At 28.6% G+C, this 9,784-nt stretch overlaps 1 protein-coding gene across 1 annotated transcript in view; it reads left to right on the top strand.

The window, feature by feature from the left end:
- Window positions 1–8,612: 8,612 nt before the first annotated feature.
- Window positions 8,613–9,784, top strand: part of LOC113383450 — a 64,723-nt gene continuing 63,551 nt past the window's right edge. The window contains exon 1 of the mRNA XM_026621715.1: window positions 8,613–8,796. The gene's annotated coding sequence lies outside the window, so the exon portion shown is untranslated. The remainder of the gene's footprint in view (window positions 8,797–9,784) is intronic.

The following is a 9,784-nucleotide window of genomic DNA, read 5'->3' as shown; positions in this document are numbered from 1 at the left end:
GATCTTTATCGAAATTTATAGTTGGGCAAGAATTGGATAAAAAAGATGCATTTGTTTAGTAATTTTGGAGATTGGGCAATGTGGATCCCTTTATTTGGTATTATTTTTTTTAAATTGGGATAAGAATTGAAATAATATTAAAATATTATATAAACTTAAAAAATACTTCTTTATTCTTTGATCCATATACATTTTTGGATCCATTACTCTGTTTTAATTTTGACTTCATAATCTTTCATCCAATTGAATTCTAGTTCCTCAATTTATGATTAGGTCGCATCGCCTGTTATATTTGCGTCGTATTTATAGACTTTATCAAATTCAGGATTTTTGGCCAACATTACCATATTGTTATTATTAAGTAAACAATTAAAACAATATCAAAAATGACATTTATTGGCTTTCAGATTGCAATGAGACCTGTGCCAAATCGTCAAAGGCATAAAATTTGAATTTTGCGCAGTGCGAACAACCAACAGAGCCAAAGATTTGATAAAAGTGAATATTTTTAACTCCAAAATTCAAAATACACAATCTCGAATACTTTTCCAACCTTTAGTTTGATACTAATTTTTAAAATTACTTTTGGAAACTGTTAGATTTTTCTAAGAATTTAGAAACTTTAAGATTAGATTAAGACTCATACGGCTTGTGCACTTACTTAAATCTCTTTATTGTTGTATTTATTAATGATTATATGTGAATGTGAAATTTTTATAGACATATCTCTTTGCAATAACTACTTACTACGCTGATAAATGTACATTTCTTTTGCATTATTAATACTGGAGTGCCTAGAAATTGTAAAGAAAATTCATACTTCATTTTCGCTTTTTCATCTACTATACTACGCTTTCCATAACACCATAAAAAATAATATAAACAATATTGAAATAACATAATATATATACAGAATTTGTGCATAATCCAATCAGTAAATGTAGTAAAAATTCAAAGATATTTTTACATTTCCTATAAAAGATTCTGAGGATCAGTGATTTATTACTATTAGTATTTCCTTCCCTAAGTCAAATCAATAACCAAATCTTCAATGTGTTCAAGCTTATTATTAATTTTATAAGGAATTATATATATTTTTCTATTACTATGAACTTACATATTTTATCTTTAAGATTTTTGAAAAAAAGCACAAAAATTTACCTAGTTTATATACAATTTGTGTACCTATTGTTGAAGATATAATATATGCTTTATGTATGTTAAATTACAAGTTATTTGTTACTCTCTGTTAAAGATAAATATTTACTACACAAGGCATTTTTGTTAATGTTATATTAATTACTAATAAATTAAATGAATGAAATATTAATTCCATTTATAGTATACATTATAGTATAGTATAATATTATATTGTTTATATTTCCAGTGGCCACGGTCTAGCGTTTCAAATGGTTTTAATTATTTCAAATTTTTGTAATTTTTGCCATTATTTTTATGAAACTTTTTATGATGGAGGTCTTGAATTCTTGGTCTATCCTGCCTTAAAAACGTACTAAAATATAAAGGCCCTACAACAAGTCGTTAAATTTTAAAAATGCGTAAAAAAATTGAAGAAATAAGGTACACTTTTTTCACATCAGACAAAATTTAGCTTTTTATCGATCCACGGATTTTTAAACAAAGTTTTTGCCATTTTTTTCAAATATTTAAAGATACCATGGATTTTTAAACAAAGATATTTTAACAAAGTTAAAAATGGCACTTGACCAGACCCATAATTTTAGTCTTTCAAATAATATGAAGAAAAAAGAGTGCGCGTAAGGTTCGCACACGATTGAAGTAAAACTTATTTACTACTGTACAAGGTGGCATTTAAGTAAAAATAAATACATCATATAACGATTTTGAATAATGTATTAGTAATATGGTAACACTTGTGATGCACATATTTATTAGTGTCAACCATCATACACATTTATATAATGATAAATTATAAATTATATATTTATAATAGCATTAAAAATATGTATAATATTTCAAAACAATAATATAATTAAAGTCATACTTCAAATATGACATGATCGGTTTGTCATTGTAATTAGCATTTAGAAATGAACCTTCATTAGAGAAATGAAGTAATTGCTGATTAATAAATTCTATAATATTCGTTCACACAGTGGATTATGTTAAACAACGCCCAAACAAATATTGTTTTCGCAACTTTACTCATCACGTAATTGTTTTTAAAGAACTTCATGTAATTAAAATTAACATAGATTCATTGATGCTTGTATTTTTTTTTACTTTTTCGCTGGCGATATAATCTTATTCTTTGAACAGCTGTAATATCTGCCTTGCCTAAAAAATATTTTTCATTTTAATAACTTCAAAGATTCATAGAAACCACGAATAATATAGAAATAATTTCTAATCGATAAATTTACGTTGATTACACTGCACAAATGCTTAATTTGTTTTATTATTTTCAAGGAGCAGGCTAAAATATTCTTCTGATTCAGGCATTTTTAATTAAATCAATATTTGTACTACGATGTAACTTTAAAATGTTTATTTATCTAAGCCGATTTCTTTGTTGATATCGGTACACAAACAATGTTGATGCCGGTACGCATACAACGACAGATCTCTATTGACATACGACGACTAATCACAATCGACCCGTGTTGAAATGATTTTATCGAGAGCTAATGATGAACAGTTCGGCGTGACGGACTTCCGTTGCATTTTTACGGATTTACAATCTAGTCGCGCCTAAAGAAGTTTTACTTCAAAAATATTTATATATGATTAATGTAGAATAATGTCGTAATCGCATGACCTACCGACAAGTTAACATTTTTTTTTAAATTCTAGACCAGAATCTACAAAAACTGATTACAAAGTTCATGATAACTTGCGAAGAAGTTAAAATTAAATCATGATTTTAATTCATGAGTGATCATGAATTAAGATTAATTCATGTTCACTTGCGAAGAAGTTTGTAACATGTTTTAACAATATTTCACCAACATGTTTTGTTACTCATAAACATGTGCTAAGTAATCAGGAATCTAATATCTTTGCCAATTTATTGAAATTTACCGTGGATTCAGTACCATATATCAAGTAAAATTATTGTCTGGCGTTCGATGTGCATCGTCATTGTCATTGCGAATGTGCATATTATTAAATGGATTGTTCCTTATTTAAAGTTTAAAATAGAACTTGTTGATAATGTTCTGATCATACGAGAATTGCGGAATGGCACACGGAATACAAAATACAAATGCACTAAATGTTCATTTACTGCACATGTGTAATGCATCAGACATCTACATGCTGACGACGATTTTATGTGCATTTTTATCTTCAGAATGACCCAACAGTTTCATAAACATCCATCGAAACGATGCAAGTAGACAGGATATTAAAACTGTTTTTTTTGTATTTTGGATATAGGATTAGAGATACTCATTAGATGAAACATATGGTAATTAAATTAATTACACTAAAAGAAAATATTAAGCCTAACACTAATATTAAGTAATGCAATAATAACTTGAAGAGAAATTACTTGTGATAATGTGATAGTTTGTTTAAGGCGTGATAATAGTTAGATATCTGTTGCTTAATTTTTTAAAGTCCCGAATTTGGAAAATAATACTAAGATCAGAATCAAGACAAAATGAAGTGTGAAAATAATTATAATAAAAACATTCAGTTCAGAAATCTCCTACTCCTACAAAGAGAACTCAGTGAGAAATCTCCTACTCCTACAAAGATTTAAAAAAAATGGGCATATGATTTTAATAAATTATCAAAAAATGAAAAAAGGAGATATCTCATTGAAGATAAACTCTTTAAATGCTTAAAGACCAGCATATTGTCTGAAAAAATAATGGATAATTTTGATCAGCAATAAATATATGCAAAACAATCTAGCGGTGCATGGCATCGTGCCTTAAGGCAAATTGCTGGAACTTCCCGTACCGAAAACTAAATTATTAAAAATAACTTTGCAAAACTTTGAAAAAGTTAGATTTTTGAAAAAATTTGACTTTCTTGAATCTTTTTTTATCTAGCGGTGCATGGCATCGTGCCTTAAGGCAAATTGCTGGAACTTCCCGTACCGAAAACTAAATTATTAAAAATAACTTTGCAAAACTTTGAAAAAGTTAGATTTTTGAAAAAATTTGACTTTCTTGAATTTTTTTTATCTTGATTTTTTTTAAAAAATCTTGAACATTTTTATAAGCGATCGCGCTGTATACTTGATTTGGAGTCAAAATATCAAAGCGCGTAAGCGCTGCGTAGTCGTCTTACATGTAAACAGTGGTACGGAACCCATATAAATGTACACAAAATTTGTACTTATTATTATAATCTTTATAAAATATCTGATAATAGGATGTCCATATGTCTATTTTATATTTCCTTAATCATTTTATATATATTTTTTTCCTTTTTTTATTGGATCTCCGGAGACGCTGGACCTTCCTTTACAAAATTTTACCATTTTGTTCATACAAGTAAAATGTTTTTTGAATTACTTAAATCGGACGCTCCGTTCTCTTAAAAACCGTGTTACCGTTCTTGGCACATTTTGCTCCGTATCTTCGGAACGGCTAGACCTGCCAAAAAATAATCTCCTTATCAGTACGAATCGAATGTTTTTTGAATTATTTAAATCGGTTGATCGGTGTTCCCGAAATCGTCGACGAAAATTTGTATCCGCACACACACACACGCACACACACACATACACACACATACATTCATTTTTTTAAGGTATGCCAAATATTCAGAAACCTTTGAAACGTAAAGATTTATTAAAATTTTCATTTTCGATGTTTTTGCGATTACTATAACTTACCCTACGGGAAGTTAAAAAATAAAGCTAGTGGTGCATGGCATTGTGCTTTAAGGCAAATTGCTGGAACTTCCCATACCGAAAACTAAAAAATAATGGCCAAACTTTGACCTACCCTATGTTCAACGTTGCACTCATTTCAAAAATTTAAAAGCCATTTTTTGAAACTTGATAAGGGCTTCATACTATTAACTGAATATATATATATATATATATATATCATAATTTAATTACACCAAAAACTTATACCTCAATATCTTTTTAAATCATGACCTAATAGCGTCTACGTTAAAAATAGATCTAAAACATATGAATTGTGCAACTAATAATAAAATATGTGATCACAATTTTTAATTAACTATATATATATATATATATATATATATATATATATATATATATATCGATTTTAATATGTTTGGGTATGTGAATATTCCGAAGCATGTGGCGCAATATCAAAGATTTGTAACTGTTTGCATAATCTGTTCAAATATACAAACTATTTATTTGAAAAGTGATAAATGGGCGTCCACACAATATGTTTTTTGTCACTTAAAATTTGTATTAGTTGAGCAAAAATTGATTTTTCTCTCAAACATTCATCGAATAATAATTCATATTTCTTATGCAATTTTTCCATTGCTGAGAATATAAGAATAAATTTAAATAATCATTTCTGGTGGTATTACGCAGTTAACAAATAACTTAATTTTTCATAAGTAAGGAATTATTCTTACTGTTTTATGAACTATTGTATATAATTTCTAAAACCTAGCATTATGAAAAGGCGATCCAGTGGTTGTCCACAAGATTCTAGTAAGGTTCTTATTAGATTTAAAAAAAATTCAAAACTGTTGGGATATTTTACTGCAAAGGCATAAAACAGGACTTCTCAAACTTCTGAGATTCGCAACCCCATTTATGATAGCAAATTTTTTTGATGACCCCATTTATGATAGCGAGTTTGTTTTTGACCCCAAATGCGGTCGCAACCCATAATTTAAGAAGCCATTTCCTAGAAGGCTTTTGCACTTGGAATCATTTTCAGACCAATATTTTCATGTGGGACTGATATCACTACTGCTTGATATGAAGTTGTCCGGGACTCGAGTATAAGATAAGACCTTCGATGGATATCACGAATTTAGATTCTAAGAAATATAATATATTTATATTATTATTATATGTCATATAACTTTAGCATCAATAGAAGACAACCCCATGGTTGTCCTTTGCCTTTGTGATGAGATCATCATAAGATTATAACTAATATTGATATTTGACTTGATTTGTTGAACAATGTTCAAGTCTTTTTCTACTTGGAATCTTAGTTAGGTCTATATTTTCAAGTAGAAACTGATCATTACTGCTTGATATCGAGCTGCCTGAGAGAGGAGTAAAACCTAGAATCTTCTAATGGTAATAATGAATTTAGCATTTAAGAAATATGTATTTTTAATACCTATTTTTATTCCTGCTGCATTATAGTTACTTGCTGTTATTTTAGAATAGGAGTACAAATTATTGTATAAAAATAAAAAAATATTACATTGTTACTTGAACAGGAACTATTTTTAGCATTCTATAAGCTGTTGTGATGTCTTTGTTCTAATATTAGCAGCATCAATAGAAGGCAACCCAATGGTTGTCTTTGGCCTTTATGATGATATTATTATTAGAAATATTACAAACAGTGAGTTGATGCCCGTATTACCGCATGCAATGCACTAAAAGACTATTGTTACTTGCAATTGTTTTTAGATTTATATACACAATTGGAAACTGATATGACTACTGCTTGATATTAATAGGCGGGAATAGAACCTAGTTCCTTGCGGATGAAAAAGCAAGGCTATAACAAAAAAAACATGGGCAAGCTCAAGAAATTATTGTCTATTCATGTGAATATTTTTTTATTCTTTAATATGGTGCATGGAATTTAGTATTTTGCAGAAATATCTCGAAAAGGTATTTTTACTTGGAATCATATTTAGATTATATTGCACAAGTAAAAACTGATATCACTACTGCTTGATATCAAGCTGCCAGAGACGGTGATAGAACCTGGATCTTTGTGGTTTTAAGACCAAAGCTATAACTGAAGACCAAGGATTTCACTCAAGAACCAAGAGTTATATAGCTGAAATGGTTAATATTTTTTTATTATTCTATATAGTAAATGGATTTTAGTATATTGCAGAAATGAGCAAAAAAGCTATTTTTACTTTGAAGTATATCTAGATTTATTTGCACAAGCTGATGTTATTACTGCTTGATATCAAGCTAGCAGGGATGGAATTAGAACCTGAAACCTTGTGATTGCAAAAGTAAAGGTATAACTGAAGAACCAAGGACAAGCTCAAGTATTATATAGCTGAAATGGTTAATATTTCTATATTATTCAATATAGTAAGTGGATTTTAATATATTTCAGAAATATCCCGTAAAGCTATTGCTTGATATGTCACTACTGCTTGATATCAAGCTGTCAGGGACGGAAATAGAACCTGGAATCTTGTGGTTGTAGGAACAAATCTATAAACAAAGACCACGGGTAAGCTCAAGAAATTTTTTTTTATTCATTTACTTATTTATAACATAGTAATTTGTACACCTGCCCTGAAATAGATAATAAGTAAATTTGTAGGAAAGAATGACTTTAAAAATACAAAATCGTTTGGTTCGCTCATTCTTTCATTATCAGAGATTTTGGAAATTGATATATTTTAATGTAATATGCTTTATATTTTTAAATTTCTTATTAATCCCCCCGGTAGTGTTGTGTTGTAGTTCTTCGGCAAGTGGGTTTGGATGATCCTCGAGGCGGCTTTTGTAATTATTTATTGTAATTTTGTGTTCCATCGGTACACACTTTGGGGATCAAAAAATAAATGCCTCATGGTGTATTTTTAATATTTACTGTAAAGTGGTATATAAAATTTGATATCAATGATAGTTGAAACCACGTGGCAACCGGCAAATACCACCAAATATCATTAATAACGTAAAAAATTCCGTTGTGCATTATAATTGTTAATAATATTGCTATTAATATTTGAAACTAAAACGTGTTTGACATATCATGAGTTAAATATTTAAATCATTTTTTATTATGTAAATAGGCTAAACTGTTGTATTGTTAATCCAGCACGGACCACGATATTCACGTGTCGTATTGTAGCATACAAGCGCATTCGTCGTCTCTTTCTCTCATGAAAGGAATACATTGACAGAAAGAGGATAAAAGACTAGTGGTGAATTATTTAAAGTGAAATATTTGAAATTATGAATAATATTTGGTAATGAATTATTTTTTGTGTATTGTTGTGTGTATTAAACGACCAGTTTATTAAGTGCAATAATGTTTAATAATGACGATGTTATTTATAGTGCGTTTCCCATACCCCAGTAAGGGAGTAATCCCATTACCATGCATTCAGTTTCTGCCAAGCAGTCGCACTGCGCACCTCGTACAAGTCGGGCGCCATTACACGTCGGAATATATAAATGAAATAATTGAATTAAAAAGATTTTTAAGCAGCAACAAACATAGTCAAAAGTTCAGTCAATAGTTTAGTGATAATGTTATTAATTGTTCGGTGTAAATTAAAAATTTAGAAGTGTTTTAATACTGTTTTTATTGAGGAGTGCCACCTGTTGATATTGCATACATCGTGGATTTTGTTTACAATTTTTATAGGTTAGGAAATTGCACGCGTTGTTTTATGGTTTAATTTTAACGATTGATGTTGGTTATTATAATAAATTTTATTGAAGTGTTTGTGTCGATACAGACTATTAACTTGTTTTAATTTTGAAAACGTGGTAATAAAACAATTCATAACAAATTGTGTTTGAGGCGAAATAGCCTAATTTGCAAAAATATAAAGTGAAAATTAATTAGTGTGGTTACAGTGTAGGATTACCAACTTTGGATACTTCAATTCTTTCCGGCATTTTTAACAGTAAGTTTCTTCTCATTTATCATTTTGCGAAATTGATACAACACATTTAACCGATACCAATAATCTATAAATAATGGATTATTTTTATTTTCGTGTAATTTATTTCCACAAACATCTGATAAAGCGTAATTAAAATTTTGATAATTAGATTATTACTGATACGCCCGGAACGTGTGTTTGTTTGTTTATACATTTCGATTAATCTATTTATAAGTTTCTAAAGTTATATTGATAAATATTTAAATAAAGATACGATTGTTGTCAAAAATACTTTATCTTGTGAAATTCATTTGATTATTTTGTTTTTTTCTGCCAATCTTTTTGACATTAGGAAATTTCTAATTAGACTCTAATGGTACCCCTTTGTTGCCTTCTTGTCAATTGTTGTACTTCCAAAAAATCGCTATGTAAATTTTGTTAAATTAAATTAAAAGTGGTGATCTTATATAATAGCAAATATGTCGAGGTAAAATTAATTAATAGTTTTGTTTTGTTTTTGTATTTTTACTATTTTTTCCTGTATATTTTCTTGTAAATTTAAAATGTACCCTTTTGGTGTCATGTTGTCTGCCTGTCAATTGTTCTAACTTCAAATTTGAAAATTTGTCAACTTAAATTAAAGATGGCTGACCTTGTTTTATATAATATATTAGAAATTATTATAAAAATTAGGATGTAAATAAAATTAATGAACTGTTTCTTTCTTCTTGCCGGGTTAACTTTTTCCACGTGGTTAGTTAAAATCTAAAAGGTGCCCCTTTGGTGTTATTTTGTTGTCTTTCTGCCAATGGCAATCTTCAACAATACGCTATTTAAATTTTGTTAAATTAAATTAAAATTAGTGATCTTATATAATATCAAACATGTGGGTAAAATTAATTAATTGTTTCGTTTTTTCTTGTATTTTTACTATTTTTTCCTGTATATTTTCTTGTAAATCTAAAATGTACCCCTTTGGTGTTATGTTGCCTACCTGTCAATTGTTCTA

This window comes from Ctenocephalides felis, unplaced genomic scaffold (genome assembly GCF_003426905.1).
Source record: "Ctenocephalides felis isolate EL2017-DRISC unplaced genomic scaffold, ASM342690v1 CF-g0.4_SCAFFOLD_03570, whole genome shotgun sequence".
Taxonomy (NCBI): domain Eukaryota; kingdom Metazoa; phylum Arthropoda; class Insecta; order Siphonaptera; family Pulicidae; genus Ctenocephalides; species Ctenocephalides felis.
The sequence above is the reverse complement of the archived record's forward strand: the minus strand, read 5'-3'. Positions and strand labels throughout refer to the sequence as shown.